Source organism: Crinia signifera, chromosome 3, assembly GCF_055691185.1.
Source record: "Crinia signifera chromosome 3, ASM5569118v1, whole genome shotgun sequence".
NCBI classification, from domain to species: domain Eukaryota; kingdom Metazoa; phylum Chordata; class Amphibia; order Anura; family Myobatrachidae; genus Crinia; species Crinia signifera.
This window is the reverse complement of record NC_139219.1, coordinates 187,322,805-187,344,105: the sequence shown is the minus strand read 5'-3', so window position 1 is coordinate 187,344,105 and position 21,301 is coordinate 187,322,805. Positions and strand designations below refer to the sequence as shown.

The window sequence follows — 21,301 nt, the reverse complement described above, 5'->3', positions numbered from 1 at the left end:
CTCACTAAGGGTAGAAACATCAAAGATCGGGTAGTTAAGCTGGATATATCGGGGTGGGATAAACTCCCAGGTCCAAAATTCTTGGGAAGGAAGAACGGTTGCTACCACTGTCTGGGCTGCATTACATGCAGGTCCATGACAGTAGGTGCTACCTTCAACCACCCACACTCTGGCAAACGGATTCCAATAAAATTTCCCTTGTCTTGCCATTCCACATATGTCATCTATGTCCTCACTTGTCCCTGTGGCCTGTCCTATGTGGGGAAAACACAACGCACCTTTAAGGAGCGGATGGCCCTACATAGGTCAGGCATACACCAGGGATTATTGTGCGGACATAGTGACTAACCTGTTGCACGCCATTGCATCAAAATGGGCCACAGTGTGGTAAGTATGAGATCAATGGTCATAGATCAAATACCGGCCTCCCCACGAGGGGGAAATAGAAACAAAAAATTGATGCAGTTGGAGTGTAAATGGATCTACTCTTTGCAAACGCTAGCCCCAAAGGGCTTAAATGAACAATGGGGTTTGCAGTGTTATTTATAATGTATGAGACCATAATATCTAGAAAAGTCTCCTCCTCTTTATATTGATGTTCTGCTATATTTTCTGTATTTATGTAATAATTTTTTATGTGATACAAATCTCTCTTCTTTGTATACTTCATTCTCTCACGGTTCAGCACCTGCTGTATATTATTGTGTTTCCCTCTTCTCTGCCTGGGCAGACCATGAGTTAATAACCTATACATGTTTGTGATATTAGGGAATACTTATGTAAATAATCAAGAGGTTTCTCCCTATCCACTTAGCTCAGTATGGTGTACAGTCCATTTTTATCATTGAATGTAATGTATGTTCTACGTACTTTAACTCATTTTATCTCTTATGTTTATGTTACACAGGTCGCCAGGCAACGCTGGAGAAGCCGGGACGCAGCGGAGTGACGCAGGGCGTTGCTAAGCAGGGAGGAAGCAAGTTGCCTTGGAGGCAGTAAGCAGAGGGGTGACGTGCGTGCGCTACAATAGCGTATGGCATCATCCGTATGCGACGCACACACAGGGAACTCGTGGACACACGCTGACCGCCATGGCCGCTCGCAGGTGATACCGGTAAGACCAGGCAGTGCCTGATTAATGTGGGGGCGGGATTTTGTCTGGTATATATGTTTGATTGTTTGTCACATGCACTTGTATGTCCTTGATAACGGGGTAACACCCGAAATGCCGTTGGATTAAAGGCTTTTTATACTACTGAAACCAGTCTGGAGAGTGCCGCTTCCTTCACACTATTTTATATATATATATATATATATATATATATATATATATATATATATATATATATAGAGGCAAATACTAGCATGCACTCGGACACGATTTCAGCAATAGGTAAATGCAAAAGAAGGACACAACCCAAGGTTATGTGGTCAACGTTTCGGATGATTAGGTCCTTTATCAAGACATATAATAAAGCAAACAAACAAGACTTACATATATAGGAGAGTGATGAAACCCCAAAGTGTCTGCCCATCACCTGCACGCTGCCGGGGAGCCGACTGACGTCACTGGAGCGCCGTAGCTCCGACGAGGCTGAGTCGCCCGGGGGGGGGGGGGGGGGGGGGGGCGTGCCACCAGTGTAACTGTCACCATGGTGACATAACAACAATGAAAAAAATCGCACATGTAGCAGTCTGCAATGAAACAAAACAATGTACATATGAAACCGTAACAAGCAAAACAAATAGCAAGGTTAGTACAGTAATAAAGAATTCACAGGGGTGTCTCACCCATGTAGTGTATGCAAGAAACAAACAGAAGCGTGTATGGTCGGAAAGGCGTCTCTGTGCTGAGACGGCTGCTTGCCTTGTGAGCTGTCCAACATGACAAGCTCATGACGCGTTGCGTCTGACAGGATCATGGGGAACGGGGAACAAGGGAATAAGACTGCAAGCGCTCAACCTCAGATAGGTTGCAACTGCGCTTGAACACATACTGTGTGTTGAGAAAACAGAACAAGGTAGATAATGCGAGAATCACAAAAAACATGTTAGAGACAGTTGCTCGTTGAGACCTAACGGGCTAACTGTCTGTAACCGGTGTATCCATTTCGCCTCCAGCTGGAGGAGCGCTCTGCCCCTATCGCCACCTCACCTGCTGGGGGGATGCAGTTTATAATTTTGTACCTCAAAGTGGGTAGAGAGTGATTAAGCAACTTGAAGTGTCGGGCGACCGGCTGATCAGAACCTTTGCCTTCCAGTGCAGCGCGTATGCTGCACCTGTGCATCGCAATTCTTTCCTTAAATTGTCGTATGGTCTTCCCTATGTAGAGAAGACCACACGGACATTTAATGTAATGTATGACGAATTTGCTGGAACAAGTTAAGGAGTGCCTGATCAGTATTTTAGCACCCGTGCGGGGGTACATATACATGTCCAAATGTTATAACAACCTGTTAGAAAAAAACAGCACCAGACCCCTTTGTAGTATTCAGAAAACTGTATTACTCAATTCCATCAAAGATAGTTAATGAAGCATAATATCGGTATAGCAGCTTGAGAGGACATAATTAGTTCCCACCCTTAGGCATAGTACATGGTCAATATATTAAGTACAGGCTCCATTGCCATAGCGTACCCTGATGGCCGTTTCAGTGCCGTATGCACCTTTCTCGAAAGGGAATGAAATTTACTACAGCAGGGTGAACAGAAATACATGTAACATCATAATTAGCTCTATATATCACAGGAGGGTTATTTTATCAGACAATCTCTGGAGAATACATTCAGAAACAGGTTATTGAATCCTTATATCAAGTGAATAGGTATGGAGGTTACTGATCAGCACTTCTAGCTAGGAAAGGTGATCATATGAATACTAGCAAACTGCCTGATGACAGGTAAGTTATGGGGAGTTATACCAGAGATCCATAAAAGCATGATAAAGAGAAAACAAAGTATATATCCAAATCCACGGGCCTGTAATATATATAGATTTACACTAACACACATAATATTACTGATGCAGGATTTAGTAGAACACAGACAATAATTTTATTAGCCTAATAATTTTCTTGTGTTTTACTTAAATTCACTTTTTTTGTTTATAAATAATTTTTCTAATATAATCCATTATATTTGAACCAATGATATTATTTATACATGTCCATTAACCTTACAGCAATTATCAGTGATAGGGCCTAATTCAGCCTAAATCACCAGTCAGAGAATTCACAGTGGACTGCGAGGACAAAGCTACCACAAAGTCTGAAAAAGAAAATGCCCTGTGCCAATTTGCGAATATATTGCAAATTTATCAATAACGACTATTCATTCGCAAATCCATTTCAATTCCCAAAACATTGAAGAAACTTTGCCATCTGTGCAAATGTGATTAGGTCTGAGGCTTCCACTAATCTGTGACTTAGATAGGCTGGAAGTGGTCATTGCAAACATCACAAACCCTCCTCAGAATCGCCTGGGCACGCCTTCATTTTTTCCAACACACCCATGAAAACCCCTGGTCTTCACCCCCAAATATAGGGTCCTGTCAAACTGCGGCACAATTGCATTTAAGATCCATATGCATTTTCAGTTGCCAATTACCCTTGCGCATGTGCAATGTGTACGGTACACTTGTGCATTCATTCGATAATTACTTTATTTAAAAATCCTCTAATTAGTGATCCATGATGAATTAGGTCCACGGTCTTCATTACTTGTGGAAACAGGTTAAACCAAAGTTCATAACTTATGCAAATAATTTGCAGTCAATTCCAGATACTTGCTGTTTGAACATAAATCAATTGCTCTGTGCATCATTTATGAGAAGAGGTAAACTGATCTGATAAACAGGTTTTTGGGGGAATACTTTTATACCAACATTGATAGTATACTGCAGCAAAAGGAAACATTAACCTGTTCATAACATGAAAAAAGCAGTAGCATTATCGCTGTGTAATCAAATAAGCAAAGTCCAAGATTTTTTAAATGATATGGCTGTTTCCGATAGATCAGAGCGACCAATCGTTTAAAAGATTACCATGATCCAATGCTGGTCATCGAGTCTGCTGATCCCTTCAAGTAAATATCTTTAGAATTATGTAAATAAAATATATCCTTATCCTAAGTACATATTATACAGTATTTATACCTGTGGAATGCCGGCCAGTCCTTGGTGTCATGCAATTAGGAAGCAGCACAATCCTTTTTGGTCTACTGTGGGATTGCTCTGCATTATGGGGAATGATGCAGGGCTGCAAGGTATTTTGGCATTTGGCCTGAAAGCCTTAAGTAATGGATTTTGAGGAGTAAGAGCCCCTATGTTAAATAGAGGAATACATTTAATTACGTTACATTGGTTGGGATTCTCTATATTGACTCCAGATAGAAAAATAAACAGTATATTGTCTAATATTATTTCTCAGATCTGGACTTTGGATGGACATGCATTAGGTCAACAGTTACCACTAATGGTCAACATGCACTAGATTGACATAGACAATAAGTCAAAAGGTTGCGTGATCATGTTCAACACATGGAATTTTTTTTACTTTTTCATACTTTGCCATCTACACTATCAAATTAGGAACAGCAGTAGTAGAGTTAGGCCCCTGGCCTGAAGCATTGTTAGTGCGGAAAGTGGTATGTGGTACACTAATTGGGGTCCATGTGCTCCAAACTTCATTTTGATCTTTTGAGGTTGGCAAAGACTCTTTTGACATAAATACTGTTGAGCCTACGATCCACACACGATGGGTGAGATTTAATAGGATGAGAGATTCAGAAAGTGAGAGATTTGGTAAGAAATCTCCAGTTTTTTTAATGTGGCAATCATTTACACTTTAATATCAAACTGGTTTTGCAGTGTAAATGATTGCCGCTTTAAAAAACCTGGAGATTTCTTACCAAATCTCTCACTTTCTAAATCTCTCATCCTATTAAATTTCACCCGATATTTCTATTGATTATTGCAAGTGAATCCTTTATTAAGAGAAAAATTTATGGAAATTTGTTTGTCAGTGATTTGGGATTTTCCTGATATGTAGCCTAGCTCTATTGATAGTAATTTAAGTAACATTGGGGCAGATGTATTAAACCTGGAGAAGAGATAAACTGGTATAAATATGATTATAATCTAACATAATAATGTATACATTTGGGATGTGGTTTAAGTATTTTGTTAACACTTTTGATGCCCCTTGAGTTCTTGGCTTATATAAAAGTAGGTATTTTTTCAAATATATATTCAAAATATAGTTCATTAAGTGGAGATAAAAATGTAACTGTCCTCACTGTTATTTTGCTCCAAATATTCCTGTGCTCTCTGAAGCTTTTGTCAAATGCTAATATTTCAGCATTAATTTCTTGCATGGCATATCATATTCCTGTTCTTTTTAAGTATAATTGAAATGTGTCAGTCATTAATGTTGAAAACAAGTAACGAAATGTCCTATCTCTGTGTCGCTAGGCTGAAGCTTGATGTTGCTACGAGCAATGCCAATCAGGAGAAGCCCTGGCTCATCATAACTATTGTATAAATGTGAGATGAGATGTAGTAATGAGGACTCAGTGACATATGTAAGTACTTGTCTCAGAAGACTTACTTTACTTTCATTGCTAGTCCAAGAAATTGGCAATGCAAATAATGAAAAGGTCACTAACTATGCTGATTATCTATACTTCTTTCTATGTCATTTGTGGCTTATTTCAATTCATTTTGTTTCACATATTTATTGAAAATCTGGAGCAAAACCTTTAACAAATATAATTGGCTCTCATTTTGCAGGAGATATTTCCGCCATGTTAGACAATTATCTGTCTTCCATGTACACTGATTTCTGCAGCTGTTGATCGTATGGTGAGTTATTTACTATCGGCCAACATTGGAAGGAAAATTAAACAATCCTTTTGGGGTGATTAACAAAACACCAATTTCACTGTAACCCTAGCTGCATATCCTTTTCTTGCACTATAATTTAGGAAATTACCTTATTTGCATACATAGATAATGACAATGGTTTTTTCTTTCTTTTTTTTGCCTATCTCTCTTTATAACAATATTTAGTCTTCAGGTATATTTACTAAAGCTTCTAAAAATGTTGCCACAAATCAGATGCTGCCATTTATTTTTTGGTTGCAATAAGGAAATGATAGACAGAATCTGATTGGTTGCTATGGGCAGCATCATCTCTTTTCATTTTTAGAATTGTTAATAAATTTACCCCATTTAGTTTATCCTTGATTTTTTTATTTATTATATAAAACTATTGTTGATCTATTACTGTATTTTTTTTTAAATTGTATTAATTGCAGAATGATAAAATAATATTTCTTTACTTTTTTCTTTACTTTTTTATTTAATGACAGGTCGCTCATTAGTAATTGTTTAGGACATCTCCATTAAAACCTAGGATTGTAATATCCCAATGTTGCCTGTAATGCTTATTTAAATTTGAAATGACCTGAGAAAGAAAGTTCTAAGTAAGATGAAAGAACACGTTAAGCAACTTTTTGGCTCTATTTCACAGCTTGTTTTTCACTTAATGGATAGAGAATTAGAGATGCAATTTAGAAGTAAATAATGGGAGTTAGAAGACGCAGCAAGAAATAAATGTAGGTTCTTTTACAGTCTTTGGTTGAGTACTGCCCAACGACTAGCATGTGGATCAGCCTAGTGGAATAAATGATTGGTACACAGCATGACAGCTTTTACAGAGAAAAGGGCAAATAGAGGAACAATCAGATCAGGACAAAAAAATGGTTTCATCATTTTGCCGTCAATTGATCTCTCTTATGTACATTTTGCTCTTTCTAGATATAGATTATGTCTGACTCAGAGATTGCCACAGGCAATAACAAGTAGCGGCAAATACTAGTAATATATGTACAGTAGGTATATATTCTCATGAGTGTTAAATTTTCTATTCAATAAATTCATAAAATCACTTTTAAATCAAATGACAAAATCCAATACGAAATGGGATTTGCTAGTGGAAGATCATGTTATGCAAATCTAGTGATTTTGGCAATAGATAGATGTGGAACAAATGAAACATAGGGATGCCAATCGTGGGGCATTTTTCCAATCCCAAAATTCAGGATTAAAAAAATGTTCAGTTCCGGGATTCCGGGATTGAGGTTGTCAATGAAAACACCCGAATCTACATTTGACTGGAAAATAATGAAATAGACAAAGGTTTAAAACACAGGAGACAAAGGGATTAATTTAATTAATAGCCTGCGAGTTGCAGAAACCAATGAGATTTTACTGGTTATCTTCAGATTAAAAGAGGCAACATTTTAAAAAGCAAAACCATGTTGCGTTTCACTAGTAAAATATTGACACTTTAAAACTTTTTTAATTGCAGTAATCTTGCTGTTGTCAAAAACTCAGGGTTTATATTCAAATAGCCCTGAAAACCCATTTTTGCATTAAAAACAGCGTTTTTATTGCAGGTAGTGAAAACCCCTTCTCCATTTAGCAGTAATAATTTACTTGTGATAATTAGGATTTGAGCAGGTGATACAGTAAGAAGTACAAAATACTGAAATACTGAAAAGTAAAAATGTCTGCATTTCAGCCATAGCCCCTGGAATGCCCACCCTTAATGACTAATTAGGCACTTTGAAGTTTATAATTATTTTAAATGATTAATGACATGTCATTTTTTGGAGTAAAGTTATGAAAATTAGTGTTCAAGGTATTGGACAGCTATATTGGGGTGTTTTATAAGTGTGACTTTTTTTTAAATTACCTTGAAATTACCCAAATATAGAATTACACCCATTATCATTTACCCAAAATGTAATGAAAGCATTTCTTTTGTACATAAAGTTTGCTTTGTTTTGTTTTTTAATTAGTAGGAAAAATTCATATTAAAGCCTTCAAAATATCTTTAATATGTTAATCCTTTGTTCGTTAAGCATTTATTTTTGGGGGGTACAGGCTGATATCCCCATTTTCACCAACACTTTTCATTGGTTTTGAATGTAAGAAGAATCATTGAGCAAATCACACTTTCACAAATTTGAAATAGGATTGGTTGAAAATTCTGGTGAAAAGCCAGTTTTGCAGCTTTTTTTTTGTCAATAGCCGCAAAATCTATTATTGGGAAAGAATATCTCAATTTCATGGCTAATTTGACACTTTTGTAGTCTATTATAGTTACACCAGAAAATTATAGTCAAAGTTAGAACAGCTGGTAGCCAGTAAAATTCCTGATACATTAGTTATGACTAATGTGTTGCTTAATGCATTCATTAGTAGTACTACAAATATAGCCATGCTCATCATTGCTGCAGTTGCGCCATTGATGGAGATTGGCTTGTGTATGGATCTGCTGCTAATTGCAGATCAGCAAAATTTCCATAAGCTATTCGCAAACCTTGCACAGCAATTTGCAGGCTTGCACAGGACAGGGTTTCACTCTGTATGGGTAGAGATTACCTGACCGCAGGACTCTGTGAACTAGCAACTAGAACAACAGATGGAGCACCTCTCAGCCAGTGCCAGAACTCACCAGAATGCCCCCGCTGGGGAGATGGTGCTCCATCTGACTGGGACGCGCGAGCGGCCCACACGCACGCACATCCTAGTTTCTGGGTGGCGGGGGACAAGAACCCTGCCGTCTTCCCTTCCGGCGGCTGAAGATCCGACCACCAGACCCCAGCTAGATGGCGGGCGCTCCATCTGTAGATCAGGTCTTAATAACCCCCAATGCATGCAAGGATCTAAAAGAATGTAAATACACTGATTCACCGCTAGTTGGCAATTGCTCCACTAATGAAAACTACAGTACAGTGCTGACTAGCCATGGATATATATGGCACTACTGAATGCAATGAACAGAAACTGCAGCAAGGCCTGACAAGCAGCACAGTACAGTTCCAATATATTATCTGCGCCTTCACCTGGGGGCAGCGGCCTTTAAGCACTTTTGCATGCCCCTCCTCAGCGCTTACTCCAGCGCCTTTATCTGTGTTCTTCACCTGTCTGCAGCGGCATTTAAGCGCTTTTGCGTGGCTGCCACCTCCCTAGGTCTTTGCCTCTTCAGTGCTTCTCTACGCCCCCACCTCTGTCAGACTGGCTGCCTCCTATCTCCCATAGGCTAATATAGCCCGCTAAAGTGGGTGGGATGATGAAGCGGAGAGCCGTTACTGACTGGTCATTTACAGTTTGACATTTTTGGGAGAAATGTTGCTGTTTGCTCACTATGCTGCTAGGGTACCCTGGACTACCGCTGCTGGGGATCCCGGGCCATCGCTGCCACCACTGATAATGGAGAACCTGGACCATCACCGCTGCCATCAATCACTGCTGCCACTGGGCTCCTGGATCAATGCAGTACGTCCCACCCTTTTCCCCACCACTGACCAGATTTCAAGTGAAACACTGTGCTGCCCCTTTGCACTGTGTGAATACGTGTATGAATGAATAGTGTTCTGTGTGTAGAGAGGTGATGTTCCACCCAAGGTAAGTAGGTCAGACAGGGTGGGGTCTCTTTGATGTGAAGCACCAGAGTGGAGATCCTATAATGTCCCAATATCAAGTAGAAGGGCTGGTTCACCTTGATAAAGCTCTGGCAAACATCGAAATACATCGGTAGTACAGTAAGTGTGACTATTGTGCCCAGTATCAACCTGACCAGAATTCTGCCTGAACCAGCCCTTCTAATTGATATTTGGACATTATTGGATCTCCTCTCTGGTGCTTCACATCCTCTTTTCATTTTTAAAAAGCTTTATTAAATTTATACTTTAGACTGTGATCCCATAGCAGATGAAGTCCCATTTCCACGAAGGTCCCATGTTGTCATGCAAAGTTTTCTCCCAACAGGATATTCCATCTCTTCTGTTTGGATCAGATATGTCCCTGAAGAAAAAAGAAGAATCATCAAAAGTGTTAATTTTACCTGTGGCAAAACAACACAATTACAATTCCTGGTAGTTTTTTAAATGACATTCAGCAGTGGCATGTTCTATAAAGCAGTGTTTTTATTGAAATTACTGTCAATTCAAATCTATCCTATTAATATTCATTTAATAGTGGTTTTATAAAAACATAATTCAATTATCATAGGAAAAGACCACAGTGAAATGAAAGTTATGCTATTCATATTCATTTTTCTTATCAGTATTCATTCTGGGCCAGATACACTAAGTTTCAAAAAGTGATAAAATGTTGAGTGATAAACAACCAGCCAATCAGCTCGTAGCTGATTGGCTGGTGCGTTATCATTCTCGACTTTATCACTTTTTGATGCTTTGTGTCTCTGGCCCCCTGTGTCTGCCTGATCTGGTCTCAGAGTAGAAACCAGTCATAACGTGGTTTAGTCATGTCTGGTTTATGAGATAGACCAGTTAATAGACATTTCAATCTGTTTGCCTGTGACTTCAAGGGGACTAACTCTACTATGATTCAATCACATCTAAGGCATGCCAATACTAGAGATGTGCAGGCTCTGATTTACTCTGATTTACTCTAATTTCAAAGCAGGGTCTTATTGGCTATATCAAATCACATGACCATTGTTGACAGTTGGTAGCCAATAAGATCCTGCTTTGAAATCAGAGTAAATCAGAGCCTGCATATCTCTAGCCAATACTATGTTAGATCCATGGCACCGGGGTGGGGTTGTGGGGGTAGTATATGTACTGCAGCCTGGATGATAGGGCAGAAAGTATCAAACACCAAGCATTATATGAACATCGTCTGGGGGGTAAGTCTAGAAGGACAGGTGAGGATATGGAATGTTCCATAGGCAAGGGTATAGAGATTGAAATTTTCGAGATCGGTTTCCTTCTTCACTGCCTTGAAGAAGGGAACTGTTCCCAAAATGCGTAGCAGATACAGACTGTGATACAGATGGGGTGGATAATCTGCCAGCAAACGTGTTTTTAGGAGCCCTGTGAGCAGTTTTACAGACAAACCAGCTCCCTCTACAAAGATACCATCAGATGGCCCTATAATTCCAAAGGTTTCTGTATTTGTGAATAAAATTTTTGAATATATTGGACATATTGCGCATTTTCTTTCTTTTTTATCATATCACAAAAAGCCTGTGAAAGGCGAAGAAAAACAGAAAAAGAGAAGTATTTTTCTTTATCTTGCATGTTTTGGCCACATCACTGGTGTTTTATATTCTATTTTAATTCACCTAAAGTTCACCAGTTATATTTTCTGGATACCTTTTTCTCTTCCTTTCCTTATAAAATTGAAGTCCAAATATAGCTACGTGAAGAGGTGTACCAATAGAAGAGGGAGTTATGCAATTGTATAAATATTAGCGCTGAACGCACGCCCCCACCCCACCAAGCAAATCCCTACACTAGCATGCGAGTCGATGTGTAAGCTTACGCATGGAAGAAAAATCAACCGATGATCTCTCACCATGTAAAGCCCCCCATACACGGTCCGTTACGCATGCACTGCGATCCGATCCGATGTATAGCTAGTACAAAAAGTTAGTGCAGCACATACTTTTTGTACCGTACTATGTGATGCGCGGGAGCGCGCATCGCATAGTACAGAACGGAGCCATACACAACGGACCGTGTATGGGGGCTCCTTATGTCTAGTCTTACTTGGCCGAAAAAGGGTTGGGCACTGAAGTAATTTAATGTCAGCCACCCACCCCAAGCAGGCATAAAACGCTGGGAGCGCCCCGGCGAGAGGCTGATTGTTGGAATGTTGTCCTCTAAAACATGTAATAAATCTCTGGACCCAGTTACAGTATGTTAAGCCGCTTAGTCAGATCAGAGGCATAACTATATATACCCAATTGGCTGTTAGCAACAACCAGCTGATCTTGTTTGCCAATTATCGGACAAGAGTTAGGCAAACTCTCTGTAGAAGACTGTCCCTGTTTGTAACTTAGTGCCATTTCGGAGGTTAGGCATATTGTACTGTCAATCGCAGTTTGAAGGGGAGACACATTTCTGGTTGCTAGGCAAACTAGTGTAGTCATGCAGCTAGCTTCATAAGACATCATAATAAAAAAGTGTCAGTGTAGTTATCTGAATATGAAATATTATAATGATACCATAACATAATGTAGGTAAATGACAAAAATGCTTAGACACATATCTTGAAAATGAAAGATTGAGCTTCACGTTAGCTGAAACAGTTTGCACTCATAAATTTTATATTTTTGAAAAATGAAACAAAATAATACGTAATGCAAAACACAGTTTAACCCTGCCAACATTGCTGTGAGAGATGTGCAAAATATCCGCTAAAAACGCCAGGGCCGTTGTCGAGGAATATAAATTAGTTTAGTTATTGCCGGCAATTGATCTGAAGTCAATTTATTGAAATCATAAATACTGCACGCACAAATAAACAGTTGCTTTGAGCGAGGCTGGCATATTTAGCAGATATATCTCAAAATAACATTGGCACTCAAAGGGTTAAGCGTAGCTTATCTCAGAACTTTTCTGTTAATTAAAGAGCCGGTTAAAGAGTGTGCAACTTATCCTCATATGACCGCAATTGTACAGTCGCTATAGCTTCCCTATATAGTCATTCGCATCAATCACTGTTCCAGCAAACACTACAAACTGTGGGTCTGATTCAGGTCTTGACACTCTTGTGGCAGCAGTACCTATGTTCAGTACTTTGTGCATGCACTGGCACCCACACTGTGCATGTGGACTGTGGTCCTGCATTATCAGACACACTGTGTATGTGTACTGTGGCCCTGCATTATCAGACACACCGTCCATGTGTACTGTGGCCCTGCATTATCAGACACACTGTGCCTGCAAACATCTACTTATACCAGATGCCTCCTGCTGCATTAACATATCTGAGCATCCATGTAAGCAGCAGCAATGCTCAAGTCAACCACTCCAAAATCAGGCCCTGTATTCCTTAGCTTATGTACGACACACACACAAACAAACACACTCACAAACACAAATTGGAGGGGGTCGAGTGCAATTAACTTACCAATAGGTGTTTCAATTAGTGGAGAAAACCGTTGCACCCAGAACATGGACAGAACATTCAAACTACACTCCGGGGGTTATTCTGGTTCGTACGTTATTAACGTACGCCGGCGGATCTGTTTTTTTTTTTGATCTGCGCATGCGTACCTTCCGCAATGCGCAGGCGCGGCGACTTCACAACGCTCATGGACGGGTCTTTCCGTGCGAAAAAACCTGTCCGCAAGAGTACGGTCATTGTGGGCGGCATAGGGTCGTGTTGAGGGGAGCGGCCGAAATAATGAGGGAAACTGGGCGTAAACATGGGCGTACACCGGGGTGTGCACAAAAAATGTACGGTGCAACTACCGCTCGATAAGCGAAAGCACCGTGCATTTCGGACACAAAACAGGCGGCCGCCACCGACACCTCCAGACCACCCCTACAGATACCGCATGAGAGCGGACGCCTGGGTCTGCTAATTAACGCTGATTACTGGTCAAACACATACACCTGAATGTAATAAGCAATGCTGCAGCCTATTAAGTCCAAACCATTATTTCACTACCTGCAAGCCACACACAGCACTCAAACACATTGGAAGCATATCTTTCTACACTTCTCTACATGTAAAGGTTGGTTTCATTTTAGCTAAGATTAATTTTAAGACCTGCTTATATATGCCAAGGTAGTTATTTTGTAACCATTTACACACATTCAGTAAGTGTTTTCATATACTTTAAACAGCAGCACACTCAATCTACACAAGTCGACATGTGTCAACCTTTTCACTCTTATACAAACATAACTTTTTGTAAAAGTAAAAGCAATGTGGGGACACAATGATAGTGATTAAAATGCCACATTAGAACATAATAAATATACATGTAAGGAAGGGTAAAATGTATTTTTATTAGGGTGTTCATTAAGGTACACAATTGAGGTAATAGAAAACAATAATTGATGAGCAATTAGAATAATTCCTTTAATTGGCTTAATCATAGTTGAAAGGCTAGATTAGCAGGGTCATATATGTGAAGGGTATGCCAGCGTGCAAGGACGTACGCTCACTCTAACGATCGGTGACATACGCTGAGTTTAAGATGTCGGTGTGAAAACGGACGAGACCCGTCCGTATACGGTGGCGTACGCTCTGTTGTACGCCAGTTGTCGGTGTCTAAGAGGAGATCCGTCCGTGTACGGTGGCGTACGCTCAAGTGTACGCCACTCCCCTTTGTCGGTGTTTGTGACCGTCCGTATGCGGATGTTTTGTGAGTGGACTTTTGCTCAACGTCCGCGTACGGGAAACGTACGGTGATACGGAACGTACGTACGTTTGGCAGGCCGAACCAGAATAAGGTCCTCTGATAGGCCCTTGGTTGGAATTAAATTCAAGACTCCAGTCCTTTGAGTCAGCAAAGCTAACTGCTGCACAGAATGAAATAAGATTTCCTAGATACTTTTCTTTGTCTGCAAACAACTAATTTCCTATTTACAAAAAAACAAAAAACAGTTTGGTCCAAAGATACTCTTGCAAGACTGATGTAATTGTGCAGGTGAATGGTAACAAAGTGCCATATTTAAAATACTGTACTGTAGGTGCATTTTACAAGATTAGGGGCAACGTCCTATATATGCATGTGTGAATCGCTGCCCAAGCATGGCATTATCATTTAAAATGCCTTTATATTATAGAAATCCTAAAGTGATGTTCTTATATGAAATAACCCTGAGTTCAGCTGAACTGAGGGTATAATGGAATTTTAATACTTGTTGATATGTACAAATGTATGTTAATTTATATTTATCCATAAAAAAAAAATGAATGACAACCCATTGGTTACCTTTTATACATAAAATAGTCCAGGCAGTACCAGCATAAGCTAATAGTTATAATAAAAGGGAGGAGTCAGCATGAGCCAATAGCTATAAAGAGGGAAGAGGCAGATGTTACAAGTCTTTCACGTGGTAGTGCCTATCAGGAGCCTTGTTGGAACGCAGTTGAGGTGGATCTGGTGATTTGACAGACAGAATAATGTATCTTCCCTATCTGAATATGAAATGTTTTACAGTGCCAATTCTGGAAACAACAACAAGACAAACAAACATAGAAAAAGTGCACTGGGAACAGCCTTAGTATAACTTGCATTTTTTATTCATTATAAACCACTGGCCAGTGATAATATAAAAAAATGGTACATAGACATACATTAATAAATAACAGACAGACTGACACAAAAACCAGATGATTAACTTGGTTATCAGCTTTGTATTTTTAAGGTGCCTGATGGGAAGTGTTAGTAATTTATTTCCCTTTTTTTCTTTTTATCTGGTTTAGTAAAAAGCATGCATAATTAGTAGCAGACAGTGTGTTAGTAAAATACTAAAAAATATATATAAATTACAGTCACTCAGGACCACCCTGTGGTGCATGACCAGAACTGGTGAGTTCAACCTTATGACGAGCAGACATTCTGAAGTAACAAACTTCCCTAAACTAGCTCCATTTGCCTATATTTGTCCCTTAATATGTCAGATTTACACCTACAGCACAGATAGCAGAGGAAGGGACAGACAGCCTTAAATAATAGATGGGAGGTTCTGCTACCCAACTGTAATACCTGGTCATGGTCTCTTTATACTCAAAGATAGATTGAATAAACTTCAAGTAATGACTTCAACCATAATATGGTCTGTGGATGATAAGTAGGAAACAGAGGGGGATATTTACTAAGATGGCAGTTCTATTTCAGATGGGATGTTTCTATGGGTAACCAATCAGATAATATCTATTATCTTCTAGAAAATGCTAAATCATATCCCTTTCAGACATAGGTACAGGTGCATAATTCCGGGACTAGCGTATGTCTGAAAGGATAAATCCTGGGTCCTTTACATCTGCAATTGACCCGGGATTTTTAAAAACCCAAGATTGTACCAGGTTTAAAATCCCAGGTGGTAAATCTGAAAGGGGTATAAATAAGAAGTAGATTCTGATTGGTTGTTCATTGCAACGTCACATGTGAAATAGAACTCCCATCTTAGTAAGTTGCCCCCAGAGACTTCTATCTCTGCAAATGATTTTCCAAGAACAATACTTAGCTTCCCATGAACTGCTTCGGCATTTTGCATTAAATTATTTCTAGTTGAACTTTGCATATTGAAAAATATAATGTAAGGAAGCTTACCAATCATGTGAGAGAACTAATCATGGCAACACATTGGTACTTGTTGGTTGAATGCCTGTACTTTGCAACTGTGTAACCAGTAATTATATTGTAACAGTAAAGCATGAAAACTGCTAGAGTTATTCAATTGAGATATCTCTCATCACTGGAATTAACTTCAGCACCTCTATTAAATTGCAATAGTAAATCCCTCTCATCCAATTAAATATAATACTAATTACAGTTGGAGTTACCAGCCTAGCCTCTATTCAGAATCCACTACAATAATAAGAAGTGAAGTTTCAGTAAGTTTGAGGTGAAACCAGGTCAATACACTGAGATACTGGTAATTAATGTTGGGGTTTTGGACTGCAGTAAAAAGTTGTATATGTTATGTCAAATGTATTAATTTGGCAGGCTGTGTCATTTATTCCTGTAACAATGGGGGTTATTCTAGTTCACTCTTTCTGACAAAATCCTTCTTAAATGGACAAAACCATGTGCACTGCAGGGGGGCAGATGTAAAATGTGCAGAGAAAATTAGATTTGGGTGAGTTATTTTGTTTCTGTGTAGGGTAAATACTGGCTGCTTTATTTTTACACTGCAATATAGATCTCACTTTAAAGTAAAACCCCACCCAAAAAGGATTTTGTCAGAAAGAGTGAACTAGAATAACCCCCTATATTTTAGACCCTTTTATGAGGAATAATATTTTTATAGGAATGCTCAGTGAATTTCAAGTGAAGTTGTGAGTAGTTCTGCATACATATAACATAACTTGTGTACCTTAGATATAGTCATTACAAGTTGTGTAGTTTTGATGTTTTTTTTATAAGTTTATGAACTAAAAAGACTTCATGAGAGTTCTCAAAGGACTGCTCAGTATGTGTAAACTTTCCTAAGAGAATGATGTTCAAACTGAAGCATGTTCATAAATCATAACTATAATGAGCAGTCGCTTCAGAAGAATGGGTTCTTGGGGGGGTCAATCGCACAGGACTCATAGAAGTATCATCCAATTTGCCAGGATTTTACCATAATAGGGTGGCCCCCTGTTGGTCATGGATAGTAAAGGCCCATACACACTGGGTGACTTTGAGCTGAAAGCCGCTGAAAACCGCCTGTTTGAGCGGCTTTCAGCTCAAAGCCGCCCACTGTGTATGCCCCAGCGATGAGCGGTTAGCGCTGCTGCGCGCTCCCGCATCATCACTCATAGGGGGTGACACCAAAATATTGGCTCCTCAGTGACAGATGCCTGCTGCTGCAGTGTGACATTCACCTGCAGCACCCAACTCCTATCATACAGATAAAGCAGGCAGGGGCAGCTCAGTATCTCTACTGGATATTTTCCCACAGTGGAAGCCAATGTGTGTGTTTTTATTCCTGTGGGGGACATTGTGTATTAATTTTCCCTTTGTGGGGGCTATTGTGTGTTTTCTTACTTGTGGAGGTCAAGGCTTCTTGTCTATGGTTGTGTATATATAGAGAGGGGGAGGGGGGTGTTATGGCATGGGCTTGCTCCATGTGCCATACAGTAGCTCCATGCTACTCCTCTGCATGGAAATATGGGCATTGGCCTGATTCAGCATTGATAGCATATGATAAACTGTATGCAGCAGCTTATTAAATGTTATCCTTAGCAATGCAAATAAAGGAGGGGATGCACACCATCTCCTTCCTGCATCTGCTGAAAACTGTTATCACATCACTGCTCTAGAGGAACATCACTACCATCAGTTGTGAAGCTCCTATGCAACTTCAAAATTAGTCAGACCTTACTTAAGCTGCCCATCACAAGGTGGCTTGTGAGGCCAAGAAAATTCTGCATTGAGGTAGCGTCCTTGCCTGGCCACTCCTGGAAAAAGTGGCAACAATGCTGGCTGCCAAGCCCCCTCCAGCTGTTGTGAAACTACACATCCCAGCATGCCTTGCCATAGTTTTAGCGTTCCCTAATAAAACTGTTAGCCTCAATTCCCAGCACCACGTTGAACCCCGCTGCAGCAGGAGCTGCGGTGCAAGCATTTTGCCGCAAGTACAATCCCCGACAGAAGACACGCTCGAATCCCCGCTGTCAATCTACAGGACTGGAGAACGGACACGCAGCTTAAGGTAACTCAGCCGCAAAGCAGGGAAAGTTAGGGGACAGACACTCCACCACTCCAAAGGAGTGTAAACATTGCAAAGTAACTTTTAGTTATCACTGGTCACATTCTTTTGTATCCCAATATTTTTCTTTTATTTACTTATTGTTTATACATTATATTTATTTTATTTTTATTTATTTGTATTGGTTCATTTTCTTTTTATTTATTTACTCGGAATCGGTACATCTGTCAGAATGAACTTAGGTCTACAGTCATTAGGTCGACCCCACTAGGTCGACTGGCAGGAAGGTCGACATGACTTAAGGTCGACATGGACCAAGGTCGACATGACTTAAGGTCGAATTTGCATAAAGGTCGACATGAGTAAGGTCGACTGGTCATAATGTCGACATGGGTTTTTCACTGTTTTTAGATCTGAATGTCGACACAGTCGACAAACACAGTTGGCAATGAAAATCGGACCCTCGCATCGCTCGCTTCGCTCGCAATGCTTCGGGCACGGTGGCTCGCTTCGCTCGCCACAGCTTTAATAACCTCCTCCACGCCCTAGTGGATAGTAGGGCATGAAATACCGCCTGTCGGCACATGTCGGCTCAAAAAACAGTGAAAAACCCCATGTCGACATTATGACCAGTCGACCTTCCTCATGTCGACTTTTATGCAAATTCGACCTTAAGTCATGTCGACCTTGGCCCATGTCGACCTTAAGTCAGGTCGACCTTCCTGCCAGTCGACCTAGTGGGGTCGACCTAATGACTGTAGACCTAAGTTCATTCTAATAGATGACCGCATCCCGTTTACTCTTATTTAGTTTTGCCTTATCTTTTTTTTTTAATTTTTACTGATAAATCACCTAGCACTCCTATCACGCAAAACCCTAACATAATCCCCGATAACCAGCTCAGCTATATAGCCCAGATACCATGGGTGACATTTAATAGAATGCAATTTTTTCGCTCTTTCAAATTCGCCCATTATCGCATTTTTTGCCATGAATTTGCATATTTAATGAGGTGCATATTCCAGGAAAAAAGTGTGATTAAGTGTGAATTTTAGGCATGAAAATTGTGCGAATTTGAGATAATGTGCGAATTTGTGTTTATAAAAAAAAAAAAACGGCGTGTGGTCCCCCTCCTGATAATAACCAGCCCTGGGCTCATTTAGCTGGTTCCAATAATACGGGGGACAAAAAGCATTTGGGTCCCCCGTATTTCTGAAACCAGCCCCGGACTATTGGACCGGTCCTGGTTCCAAAAATACGGGGGGACAAAAAAATCTGGGGGTCCCCCGTATTTTGAAACAAGCACCAGGCTCCAACAGGACGCGATGTCATGCCACAGCTGGGGGACACTTTTTATATAAGGTCCTCCGGCCGAAACATGAGCACCGTAGCTGGTCAGCCTTGGACGGGGTACCTGGAGGAGTGGGGACCCCCCAATAAAGGGGTCTCCCCTCCAGGCTTCACCCGTCCAGGGCTGAAGCCCGGGGCTGTCACCGGCATCCGTGGCCCGTGGATGCCGGCCTGATAGGGTTAAATTTCACATAACTAACATTGCTTTATGCATGAGAACTACAAGTGCCAGCAGACCGCCCCTGCATGCTGGGACTTGGAGAACCACAAGTCCCAGCATGCGGGGCATTAATTGGCCACCTGTAAAAAGAATGTTAAAATAAAACACACACACACACAGAAAAATATAACTTTATTTCACACACAAACATACACCTCACTTTTACACCTATATACTTACCAATCCAGGATCCAGCGCTGGTCTGTCTCCTGCATGGGTGCTGGATGTCTCTCTGACAGTCGGGATTCCGACACTCATTACTCTGACGTCGGAATCCCGACTGTTCCCTCGTGGGGGTCCATGACCCACATAGAGGGAGAATAAAATAGGTGGCGAGCGCAGCTGTGCAGTCGGGATTCCGACGTCAAGCTAATGACTGTCAGAATCCCGACTGTCAGTGTGTTATACCACACCCCTCCTGCATAGCCAGCTCACCCCGCACTGACAGCGGGGTGAGCTGGCTTTCTCCTGCACAGCTAACACCTGTAATGCCCATAAAACGCTGGGTGTTCCATTACTTTATCAAAACGTGCCCAGGCTACAAAGATTGTCATACTTTTGCCAAATGTATGTATGTACTATGTTCCCAGTATGTGCCAGAAATTAAAATAACATTCTGAAGCTGAATTAGTCAGTTTTGTGTACATACAAAGTAACATGCTGATTTATAAAGTATAACTTATACAATATAGCCTGTAGGCTATAATGACAGTCTTCATATGGGGTTATTGTGGAGGATACGGTCATTGGGTCTACAGCATGTTGGTCGACAAGCATTGGGTCAACACCGTTAGGTCGACATGGGTCAATGTCGACATGGGTTTAGGTCAACAGGTCATTAGATCGACCCAAGCATTAGATCGACAGTGTCTAGACTGACAGTCAAAAGGTCGACATGGGGGTTTTCCCTGTTTTTTCAGCCAACATTTGCTGACAGGTGGTATTTCATGCCCTACCATCCACTAGGGCAGTGGTTTCCAACCCTGGTCCTCAAGTACCTCCAACCGTGCACATTTTGCAGGTCTCCACACAGAATCACAGGTGCTATAATTAGCTCCTCCTGTGGATCTTTTAAAATGTGCCTGAATAATGAGTGCACCTGCTGGGTGACCTGGAAAACGTGCACTGTTGGGGGTACTTGAGGACCAGGGTTGGGAACCACTGCACTAGGGCATGGTGGGAGGATAAAAGTGTGCCCGAAGCATTGCGAGCGAATGCGAGGGGATGCGGTGCACTGGAAATTGTGTCCATGTCGACTGCATCGACATTCGGCTAAAAAACTGTGAACAACTCCATGTCGAACTTTTGACTGTCGACCTAATGCTTGTGTCAACCTTTTGACCTGTCAACCTACACCCATGTCGACCTTGTCCCATGTTGACCTACAACCATGTTGCCCTAATGCTTGTCGACCAACTTGTTGTAGACCAAACGATCCCAACCCATTGTGGGCAGTTGGTTTATGATAATTTGTTCACATTAGTTGTATGGAGAATAGCGTTTATCACTGTAAAGAAAGTCCATTATTG

The 21,301-nt window shown here is 40.7% G+C and overlaps 1 long non-coding RNA gene across 1 annotated transcript; it reads left to right on the top strand.

Moving 5' to 3' along the window:
* The first annotated feature begins 379 nt into the window (after window positions 1–379).
* On the top strand, window positions 380–6,217 carry LOC146062626 (uncharacterized). Its single transcript, XR_014471427.1, has 3 exons — window positions 380–1,114; window positions 5,472–5,581; window positions 5,790–6,217. It is a non-coding gene; the product is annotated as an uncharacterized LOC146062626 (long non-coding RNA).
* The last annotated feature ends 15,084 nt before the right edge of the window (window positions 6,218–21,301 follow it).